This window comes from Bactrocera latifrons, unplaced genomic scaffold, assembly GCF_001853355.1.
Source record: "Bactrocera latifrons isolate USDA-ARS-PBARC rearing strain unplaced genomic scaffold, ASM185335v1 scaffold_60, whole genome shotgun sequence".
NCBI classification, from domain to species: domain Eukaryota; kingdom Metazoa; phylum Arthropoda; class Insecta; order Diptera; family Tephritidae; genus Bactrocera; species Bactrocera latifrons.
In genome coordinates, this window is record NW_017537268.1 from 470,454 (window position 1) to 482,735 (window position 12,282).

The window sequence follows — 12,282 nt, forward strand, 5'->3', positions numbered from 1 at the left end:
TTGATGCGATGTGTGGGAAGTGGCGCCGTTTAATTGAAACCAAATATTGCCGAGATTACGAGCTGCAACTTCAAGCATCAAATGGTCGGTTATCATGGCGATATAACTTTCTGAATGAAATGGGAGATCTTAAATCTCTTCAGGTTTCAATTCGTCCCAAATCGGCAATTTTGCTTGTTTACTTATCCATTGAACCATAAATGGGCCTCCACTCTGAACAAAATTTGGCTCGAAAAATTTGGATCTCATTGAAACTTTTCAAGAGCTCATAGAGAGGAATGAAGTCACATGGGGAGGTCCACTCTCAGCTACGGCTGGTATATTTTCTTTACTGCGTGCTCGGCGTAGTCTATTCGGTCGAATATTATCCAATAGCGAATGCTGGGTCTCAAGATAGGTGATGGTATTGCGTATAGTGAGGAAATATCCGCTTATAATGGTTGGCTGGCTTATTATAATTTTTATAAATAAATATCCCTCAAAAATCTGAAATAGTAATTTTAATAAGTAAATATTAATTGCTAAGCTTCGAACTCGCTACCGATGCTACCGGCGTTCCAGCTTTACAAAAAACCTAACTGCATATGGCGCTCTCGAATATTGTAAGTAAATATTTTGCATTGCGCTTGTTTGCGCAGCGCTCATGGGGAGAGAGAAAGGGATCAACAACTTGATTGGTTCAAGCATGGCTGTTGTGCCACATGAACGCATGCACAGACATATGTGCATGTTGTTGTATTTTCTTTAATTTTTTTGTTGTTGTACACACAAAAAATTACGCTATGCAAATTTGCAGTTCACGCGCTCCAACGCTACTGAATATAAAAGTCGGCAGCGCCCCCACCACACACTACCAACACGCACACACTCACAAATGTCTGCCGGAGGTGAATATAGTCGGCGGGGTGTGTGTGTGCGTTTGTGTTGGGTATGAATTTTATTTCATTTTCGCTAGACTGCGCGACCTCAAGTTTAGACAAGTGTACTCGTGTTGCGGCGGCGTTTGCGGTTGACAAGCGCAGGCTGGTGTGCGTGTAAGTGTGAGTGCGTGCATGAGTTTGTTTGTGCATACGGAATATCGCTTAAGGCGATACGGTTTCAATTCGTAAATGTTAATATTTATGTTTTGATTTCGCTGCGCGTTCCCCCCCACACACACACACACACACACACATACACGGAGAAACAGCAGGAGCAAGCTGGTGATCTGCAGCACTTCTAAAATATTAATGAAACACAAACAAATGCCAAAAATACAACACACAACAACATTTGTCCGGAGACAGCACCACAAATACCCAATCCAAATGCAAATACAAGTGCGAATGCAAATATCCCTGGCACTGTGTTGCTGTGTGTGTGTGTGTGTGCTTGCATGTTCGCAATAGCGAGCGAGCATATAAGTGAAACAAACAAATAGATATGCTAAACCGCATAAATATGTAAACAAACGTTTTGGTTTATTTTGCTAACTCAACACACACTGCATCGTTGAGTGTGCTAAATATTTGCGCATGTATGTGTGTAGTGCATTGCGCTTAGAGCACAAATTCAAGGTTCGGGATAAAGCTAATACTGCTAAGCTAAAGTTAACATCTTGCATTATAAGCGAAAGGAGTTAGGGTCTTTGGATGAGTTCATTGAAGAGATCGGAGCAACGCTTGTAAAGATATCACTAAAACCACTTCGCAAATGAATTGTATAAAGTTGGAGATTTCACTGAGAAAAGTGCTTTTTAGTGCGAAATCCTTGATTTTTCAAATCCCCTTCCCTGGCAACCACTTATCTGATCACATACTTTAGGGTGAGGTGTGTAGAGAAGAAGTCGAAGGAGTTTAATGTCGGAAACTTCCTATGAACTTCAGGCTCAGGTTTCCTGATCATTGCAGTTGTCTCTAAAAGAAAGTAGATCACTGGGCAACCTCTTCCAAGTGGTGACTATTAATACCGATATTAGCGTGACGATGTTAGTCTTGCGCTCGCTGACCATACGCTCGAAATTAATGAAGGAATGTTTCTGCTTCTTAATTATGTCATCGAGTTACTTCATGATTAGACTGGTTTGGGTGTCTGACCCCAGCGGAATTGTGGGAAACTGCAAGGCTGATGAGCTTACTAAGGTAGGCAGTCCCACTAATTGCTTCAACTGGCTGCTGGCGACTCATTGCTGGATGCTTGGGCATCAGGCGTGCTCAACAATTGCTAGACGGATATCAGCAACTACGCAATTTCAAGATTATTTTATGGCAGGATAAATTTTAAGTGTCCTAGTGCTCCACGCCCTCAGCAAATTTCACTTTTCATTAATTGTAAGAGTTCAAACTGTGCTCAGTCGGGTTTCATGTATAAGTTGTTTGGAAAATAATGCTATAGAATCAGCTCAACAACTTGATGCTCGACTATACTTCATCTTTGAGAGATGAAAGAAAATAGCTAAGATATCACATTTCTAGACTACCCGATGGAATAGTGAAATAATAAAGAAAGCACATTAGCGGATTTGTGATAGGTTTAAGGAGCTCCAATTTAGTATTTGTACTTGAACATGATACATTACGTTATCGGCTGATGATAACCGACTATTTGCAGACTGAAATTGAAGACTGAAATTGAAGCTCGCGATCTCGGCGACATTTGGCCTTAAGAAGACAGCGCCACTTGCCATGCCTCGCATCAATCAATGAATATACTGAGAGCACATTTCGGTGTGCAGATAATTTCAAGTTTGAGGCTAGTCTCTTGACCACCAAGATCGTATGATATTACACTGTTAGACCTTTTTCTGTGGGGATATGTAAAGTTTAAAGTCTATGCAGACAATTAGACTTCGATTCCGGTTTTGGAGCAGAACATCACACATACCATTCGCCAGTTACCAGTCGAAATGCCCGAACGAGTCAACGAAAATTTGACTCAACGGAAGGACTGTCCGGGACATAGACGCGACCAACATTTGAAGGAGATAATCTTCGAAAAATAAATGCCAAATAATGTTCTTTCGAATGATAATAAACATTCTCCATTAAATTTGAAGCGTCTGTGTTTTTTTATTTAATAAATAGGAAAAATCGAACCCTTTATTTACGGATATAAAAATAATCAAAACTGTCTTCTGACGATATGTTTTGTGATTTCAAATTAGCAACAGCAAATAACACTGTGCATATGCAACAATACAAATAATTTTATATTTATTTTGGAATAAATTGAATTGTCTTTGTTGCATTTAACTGCGTTTCTTTGCTTTCGGGCGCACAATAAGGGCACTTACGGCGAAATAATCCCGCAATCATTCGCTCAAATGTCTGCATACAAATGAGTGCACACAAAATAAATGTATGAAGTAAAATGAAATAGAATAAATACATGAAATGGAAGCGGATGAGAAGTCAAACGCAACAAAGCAACAAACGAGATATACACTTGACTCGGGTTCAACAATGTCGGCGACACCAAACGCGCTTGTTGTTCTTGCATTGATGAGCTGTAAGCAACAGACAACAAATTTATCCTGTAGTCTTGGGCTAAATCCATTTGGACTGTCCAAATCGCTTGCAACGAATTTTGCGCTTTTGTCAAAACATCAAAAAATCACAAAAAAAAAAAAAAAAAAAAAAAAAAAAAAAAAAAAAAAAAAAAAAAAAAAAAAAAAAAAAAAAAAAAAAAAAAGCAACAAGAACAACAATATGTTGCTATTGTTGCAGCAATGAGCGAACAAAGCAAATGAATGAGGGAGCGACTTTTTGCAGTGTTTACTTGTGTGGCACACTCGTGCATATTTTATTTCATTCTCCATTTTTGTTAAGCTTTCGCTTTTGTCAAAGGGAAAGTTACTGATCCTTGTTATATGGCTGCCGGTTGCGTTGTGCGCGCCGCTGATGCGATGTTGATGATGTTTGCGAAATGGAATTTTCTGCCGGACACATGCATAAGTAACGCAATTGCACAATGGTCGAGTCACTGCACGGCGGTGGGTGGAGAGCGCGCGGGGACGGCAAACAAGCAATTTAGTTGCAACAGACAAAGCACAGACAGCGTGGAGAATGTGTGTGCGTGTGTGTGTGCCTGTCAGTTGCATGTGCTGCCGGCAGCCGGGCGTGCGCCAACCGCACTTCCTCCGCCCTGCTTATCTGCACCTTTTCTTCGGTTCTTGTTTGCCGCTTATTCGTCTATGTGGCAAGCGAATTGCATTTGTTGCATGGCGTAATGCCGCAACGACTTTAAGTGGCATTTAAAAGCATATAGAAGCAAATATAAATGTCGCACACACACACATACATACATATGCGCTTTGATATGTGGATATGCAGATATGCGGCTACGTAAGCGCAAATCACGTCAGACATGTCGCCGCATGCCAGCAGAGCTTAAGCTTTCGCTGCGGCAGACGCGGCCACACCCACTTAAGCAGACAGCTCGTAATGTCGCCGGCATTTGGTGCTACCTTTTCCTTGCGCCAGCGGCAACAACAGGAAGCAGCAACACATACATAGCAAAGCCAACCACCATCAACATGCAACTTACCTCCCACACACACACATACATACACATAAGCGTGGCAATACAATGCCTCACGACATAAAACATCTGTGTGTATGTGTGCGTTTGTCTACTTGGCCATGTCTGCTAAAAAGTAAAAGTGTCTGTCTGCTGCCGCGACGACACGTTTTATTGATTTTTCTAGTTACGCTGCGCTGCACCCACCAAAAGATTTGCCGTCCACATTACACTGCCGCATGTAGCATAAGTATGTATGCATGCACACACACACACACACACACATACGCGAGTTCGTGCAAACAACATCAAAACGCAGACATTTCTTTCTTTTCCACTTCAGTTGGCAGCTGGTTTTTGGTTTTGTTTTCGCTTTGCTTTGCACCCACTTAAAGTCCTCACCTCGTTTCATTCGCAGCAACAGCAATTTCCAGCACTTCCAGGTAAAATTGCAACTGTCGCTACTAGCGGTGGATTTGCGCGCAGCATACAGTGGTGCCCAACGTTATTTCGGGTATTTAAAATTCGTAAAATATTTTTGCACAAATTTTCGAAACCTTTAGTTTTGTAAAAACTGTTCGAGGAGAAATTTATTTTGCCTAGTTTTTTGCGTTCTCTGAGAGAGAGAGTATCAGATGGCATTAACTGGAGGTGTTTAGGAAAAGTCGGATTAAAATATAGCAATCTAATTTTCAAGATCGTAAAAACAAAAGAAAAAAATCATAAACTTCATTATTTCCTGGTTTATTTTCCGTTTATGTGAGACGTTTTAGCTCGAAAGTCAAACCTCATAAGAAATATATAAATTGCAATAAGATCTTAGTTTTCCATAACTGTTTGGTCTACCGTATTTTCAGAAAACAAGAGAAACTGTAATACCCTTCATAGGCGCACGCCTTATATCGAAAAAAATATAAAAATAATCATAATCTTGAGTTTGATCTCTTAATTTGTATGGCAGCTGTATGCTATAGTTGTCCGATCTGAAAAATATGTTCGGAAATCATAGCAATGCCTTGCGTAATACTCTCTGTAAAATTTCGTGAAGATATATTGACAAATAAATAAGTTTTCCATACAAGCACTTGATTTTCATCGATCAGTTTGTATGGCAGTTATACTCCAAAGTGGTCCGAAATCGGTGCTTTTCACAACTGAGCAGCTGCTTTCGAAACAAACAACGTGAGCAAAATTTCAAAACAATAACTCACAAACCGAGGGTCTAATTCATCGAAATATACTCAACGCAGACTATAAACGCAGCAATGGTCCACTTGACCAGCTTGGACTAACAAGGGTTTAAAAAATGTCAAGATGCGTAGTGATCAATATCAATTATCATTATTTCGTTTGTAAATTTAACCATCATTACTCGCAAACTGCAACACTGTGCGCCAGCTTCGCCAGCTCCGCGCTCAGCGCCTGTCAAGCCGTTGCCATGAGTGCCTGACTTGCACATATCGACACATGTTCCTGTCAGACTAAACGCTAACGACATCCTTGTTGTTGCCTCACTTAGCTTTTGTAAATTAGCAAGTGTGTTTCAGTTTAAATTTCAGCAACACGCTTTTTGTCGAGCGCAAGATTACGTCCATACGTAGTCGCAGCAGCTGAGTGGCTGAACGCGCTGCAGTTTTTTAGTATGGAAATTTCGTGCCGCATACTGGAGGCAGTAAATGCATGTGAACACTTGGCGCTTGAGCGCCTTATCCTTATCGCCGCTAGACTTCTCTGGATTCTCTGGATTTTCTCCGCCTTTTCTGTCTGAAATTCTTACTTTTATGCATTTTTGCTTATTTTGTTTGCGGAATTTTTGATTTGCAAATTTATTTTTTCGTTCTTGTTTTGTTTTTTTTTTTTCTTTGCCTTTCTTACTGTGATCCTTTGTCTGCTGCTTATAAATGTTGAATGTCCTTTGGTTTCCTTTTAAATGTTCTTCCTGCAGGATGCTTCTTCTGTGATTTTTTTTTTTTATTATGTTGTTTTGTTTTATTTCCGTTTCTGTTTTCGTTTCGATTTTGTGCTTCGTTGTGGCGCATTTGCAACTTGAGTGGATATTTAGCATTATCTGCGTGCTTGTTTGTTGCTGCAATGTCTGGTTGCAGCAAGTATATATGTAAATACATACGCGTAAGTATAAAGTGCATATGCTACGCAATTGGAAGCGCCATTTGGTGTTTTTGAAAGAAATTTTTGAGGCCTCGCTTTAAAGTTAAGAAATTGGGAAATTTTTTATCAATTCAATTTATCAAAGATATACAAATTCGGATAGAATATATAGATTTAAAAGAAATTTATGAACGTCTGGAGGTATCTAAAAGAAATGGGAGAAAAGGTTTTTGTCTGCGGTTAACCTTTAAAATGTATATACATCCATTCTACCGTCACCTGAAACCAAAAATAAGTATCACCAAAACAATAGAAACTAAGTTTTTTATTGCTTACGTTTCACTACATCATATAGCATATATGGAGCATAAAATCTTCAGCTTCCACCCTAGTATATAATCAATATATAAGCATTTTATAACCAATATATAACCATCTTCAACTTAAGAAAAGTGATTTTACGTTATTTTGGAATTTAGGTGCCGATATGTCACTAATAGATCTTGATAACGAAATAGGCAGTATTGAATATGGACCACCAATGGGGAGAACTATGTACGTACCTAAATACATATCCTGATTACATTATATTTCGATCATATGCTGTTAGACACGTATGATTCAATACAGTATGCGAAAAAATCAGTAAAATTTAAATACGATATCGATTTTTTCAATAAATTCAAATCGAATATTGTATATGTTAGAAATACGCCTAATTGTAGGCAACACGTTAACAAATAGGCATGAAATTTTACAGAAGTATACAATATTGCCAACATTTAGGGTACTATAGATGGAGCTTTGCTGACAGTGTTGGAGTTTAAGTATGAGTATGCCTTCACACAACTCCAGGAACACCTACTTGACCAAAGCCATTATAAGAAATAAGTACCAAAATTCTTTCGACGGTACAAAAACATAATTTGCTTTGAGTGATTTTATAAAATTTCACACCTTCCCGAAAAGCAAGTAATTATATTAATTAAACGTGTATCCTTAGCATACACACATATCTACTATTTTACCCTTAGCACCAATCAAGCTTACACATTTATCTCTTGAGCGGGTAATCTCAAATGTTGCTGCAACAAAACAAAACAAACAAAAAAAAAAAAAAAAAAAAAAAAAAAAAAAAAAAAAAAAAAAAAAAAAAAAAAAAAAAAAAAAAAAATCGCTGTCAAATCGAAACAAATGCTGTTGCTCTCCCTCGCGCCATAACATCGATACTTTCACTTCATTACAACGCGCAACATCCGCAATTATCCACATTGATGCAACCACTTACCCTACTCAAAGCTCACCCGGTCGACAAGCAACCGCACTGAGGTATAACAGAGCCACTGCGTGGACCAGAGAGCGCACTGCAATACACGAAACCCTAGATGTGTATAAGAGACAGGAGGTATAACAGAGCCACTGCGTGGACCAGAGAGCGCACTGCAATACACGAAACCCTACAATTTATTGTTGAGCGCATGGAAAAGTTGCGTTGGGGCGCATTGACCCCTTAAAATGTTTGACAGCCAGACAAAAGAAATAAAGTCCAATAAATCTTGTTTGGTTACATTTTAAATGTGCTGACTTCACTGTTTATTCACTGGCAGGGCTGTCAGTGAATGCTTCGCCAACTCATCCCGCAGTGTCGTTTGCTTGCGCTGGTCATTTCGCATGTCGTTTTTTAGCCACGGAGCGGGTTCTGTCAGGATATACTATATGTACAGACAAGTATGCATACATAGGGGAAAGTTAAATGGTTGTGTGTGGGCGAAAGGGCTCAACTTGGCATAGCGAGAGTAAATAAATCTACAAACTCTTGACATCTCAAGCGGTATCAAGATAAAGTTTAACTAGTCGTCTTTCAACGCGTTAAGCGTAGGGGGGGGCGGGGCGCTTGCAGTAGGCGATGTAAGCGGACTGCTTACGGTGTTAAGTGTAGTCAATTGGCAGTAAAATAGGAACTGTCCGTTTTGGAAGGGTTTCTTTTGATAAGTTCGGACTTTTTTTTTGTAGTTTTATTCCGTTGGGAGTGTGAGTTTCAGCGGCGAGAGGGACCTCTCGTGCTTTTGCAGATATGTGGTCAGTTTTTGTAGATACTCTTTAATTTCCTAATCAGTTCAGCATTTGTTTTACCAAAGTTGAATATGAACTTTTAAGTGGTCATTATAATCTCTTATATTTTTGCTCACCGAACTGTTGTTTCTAGCAAAATATGGAACGCACTACATAGTCTTCCAAAATAACAAACTGAAAAAAAAAAAAAAAATCATAGGTTGATCAGTGCAAGCGGCCTTTCGCTGTGTGGTAAACAGGGCAATTCGGTAGAAAGGTTTAGTTCTTAACGGAAAGAATTTCTGCAGGAGGAAAGGGTCAAATAGGTGTTCTGTAATATTCTTGTTCTAATTTTATACACACAATTTTCTTCAATTATTTGAGAGTCTATTGGGTTGCGCATATTTCATACTATGGATATCTTATAGAGGTAAATTTGTTGTTCTCTCATTATAAGCGAAATCTACATTCCGAATTGTGTCATTGCCTCAGTTTACAATTAGTTAGATTGGGTTAAGTATAATAGATCGATAATCAGATCCTCATTGATCGAGGAATCATTTATGGGGTTAATATCGGATCCAGTAACTCCGCTGGGTTCACCAGAGGTAGTGTATGTCACGTGCTTTCAGAATACTGGGACGCATCACGTATAATTGGATAGTGTGGCGAGATTGGCTTTGCTAAATGTCAGTACTTTGCCTGAGCTCTTACGCTTAACTCAGGGTCAAAAACGATCTCGCAGTCGCACAATTTACGGTTACTACGCTTTATTATTATTATTAAATTAAAGCAGAAACCTCTTTTGCATCATACAGAGTTTGTCCGAAAAATAATAGGACTGAGTCGATTAAAAACAACAATTACAATTCTCTGAAACTTTCTAAATAGGCTCCGTCTGTGTCGATGCAGCGCTGCTAACGCGATTTCCAAACATTGATGGCGTCACGGATGGCATTCTCTGGAAAACCCTTGCAAGCCGATTTGTTTGGATCCCCTATTGCTTGCCTATCGTCAGCCTTTTTAGGCAAGGAAACGAAAAATGTTCGGGGTGGCCACATCTGGGCTGTAGGGCAGCTGCGGAAGGTTTGGTATGCCGGCCTTGGTTACGTAGTTGTTCAAAAGAAAGGCGATGTGAGCCGGGGCGTTGCGTGGTGCAGCTACCAATCGGCTGTGATATCTTGTTGGACCCGCTTGATCCTTCCTTTGAGTCTCTTGAGGCCTTCATCGTAAAACTTGGCGTTGACGGTTTGTCTAGGAGAATAAACCACTTCACTACTTTTGGTGTTTAGTCTCTTTATTTGTTTGTTTCTCAGGTTGAGTTGATGGCACAACTCTTTATTTAATATGAGCCCATCCACCTTATCATGAATAAGAAACCCAACGTTGTTGGAAATATTACTGATTTCAAAGAAAAAAAAGCTGCAGCCTTAAAAATTTTTGATCGAAAGGAAATGACTACCTTTCTTCGGTATCAAAGGTGGGATAACCGCTTCAGAAGCCTTTATATCTTCGGTATTATAACTTCATTGCCTAATTTGAAAGTTAATGCGGGCAATCAAACAAAGCCTGCAGTATAAAATGTACATAAATGCAACAAACTCGATAACAATAATAAGCCCGCAGACGCCGCACCACACCACAGCATTATGCCCCCAACAGTAGGGTAGCGGTAAAAATGAATTTTATGACCGGAAAATATGCTGCCAACATATCACGAAATTCGTGCGGGTAACCAGAAATGCCAGCAGAACATATATGAACGCATCGGACCAACAAATGATTGCAGCAAAGAGCCCAATCGMAAAAAACAAAAAAAAAAAGACCAGAGTGAATACAGAGCAAACGGCATGCAAAACAGCTGGAGTACAAGTTGAAAGCCGCGCAAATGAGTGCAAAGGCACCGAGTGTACAACAATAAATCGGGGGGCACAACAACAACATGCAAGTGGCAAACGAGCAACGAAATGACTCACAAATGTCAAACTGCTGGAAATTTATGACTTTTGCATTGCAGAAATAACTCCATTGCACATGCACAAGTGTGTGTGTGTGTGTGTGTGATGTATATATGTCTTTGTTTGTGTTTGCGACTTTTATAGCTTTATTTTTAACAGCGCCGCGGCGAAAATCATCGTCATGTCGCTGTTGCGATAAACACGGCCGCTGCCGCTGCCCTGCCGCTGCCACTGCGAGGCAACAACCGCAGCCAACAACCGAAAAAATTACAATTTCATGTCACTTGTCAATAAGGTGCAAATGAAATGAAAATATTACCTCGCCAGTCCTCTCCCCTCCCGCGCACATCCTGCAGGATAGCAGCAGCTGCCGGCTCACCTTTTTTGCTGGTTTTTGTTGGCTTCGCTGGCACCGGTGACATATTTCGTGCATGTGTCTATATTTCACTTGTCGTATTGTTGTCGTAGACATGTGTGAATGTGTGTGTGTGCCTACCTTTTGTTCACTTTTATTTTCACTTGTACATTTGCTCAGTGACAGCAACAGTTTTCTGTGTTTATTTCCGACTTCCGTGATGTTTCCGCTCTCCCGTCGACTTCGTTTTTTTTTGTGTACTGCTCTTTTAAAAGAAGTCTTCGACTGCTTTGTTGTTGCTGGCTTGTTTATTTGCTATTTATATCAGAATTTTTACGCATGTTTCCTTTGGTCGTAGCGCAAATTTTTATAGACTGCCGACATTTTGTGTCCGAACTTGGCGTTTATGAATATTTTACATAAGTGCTGAGTGTAAAGTTGTTGTACCAAAACAACAAAATAACAATAACAGCACGTCAGACAAACCGGCAACGATTTCATTTCGCCAATGCGTGCAAATGAGAGCCCTTGCGTCGACGCACTTTTTCACCCGTGCGCTTGTGCGCCTAAAAGCAATCAACAGTTTACGAGTTGTTGTAAAAATCGTCGTACATATGTCGTACGCGTTGCGGTTCGTTGATTCGTCGCATAAATTTGCAAATTGTGGCAAATGCAATGCAAATTACAATATTCTAAAGCAGTAAAAGCTGTGCGGAGTGACAGCGTTCATGCAAATTGCGCCACTATTTGGGAAAATGTTATGTTTTTACACCGGTCTCCATTGGGTGTTGTCGTAGAGGGCTTATAACTTTTGCGGTCGAAAATATTTAGCATTTGTGTGCATACATTATGGCTGTGCTTAAAAAATGTGGCGAAAACAATATTTTTTAGAGTTTCTCTGCTCCCAAAAGCCGAAATAACAAGTCGAAGATATCAACAAGAACCCGAACATAGAGGAACTTATATTTCGGGGCATGTTCGATACATTTTAGGTTTTACTCAAACTTGTATTTATGTCACGTGATGCCTTATTTTCAGGTTTGCAGTGTTAAATCTTGGTCGCTGTATTAATTATATAGCCTCAAACTCTATTCGATTACATATTTAAAGCTTTCACATGAAAGCTTTGTGGAAAACTTTTATTTTTTCTTGGACGCATTTCCCTTTAGCTCTTCAGCAGTTTACTATTGCAATAAAATCTAGCATTAATGGGAAATGCATACCAAAAATTTAACTGATCGATTCCAAATTTGAAGCTTTCACATTAAAGCTTTCCGCAAAGCTTTTATAGGGAAGCTTAAGCTACCAGCG

At 39.7% G+C, this 12,282-nt stretch overlaps 1 protein-coding gene across 1 annotated transcript in view; it reads right to left on the reverse strand.

The window, feature by feature from the left end:
- Positions 1-12,282, reverse strand: part of LOC108975008 — a gene marked incomplete in the record, with an annotated part of 358,586 nt that overhangs the window by 95,826 nt on the left and 250,478 nt on the right.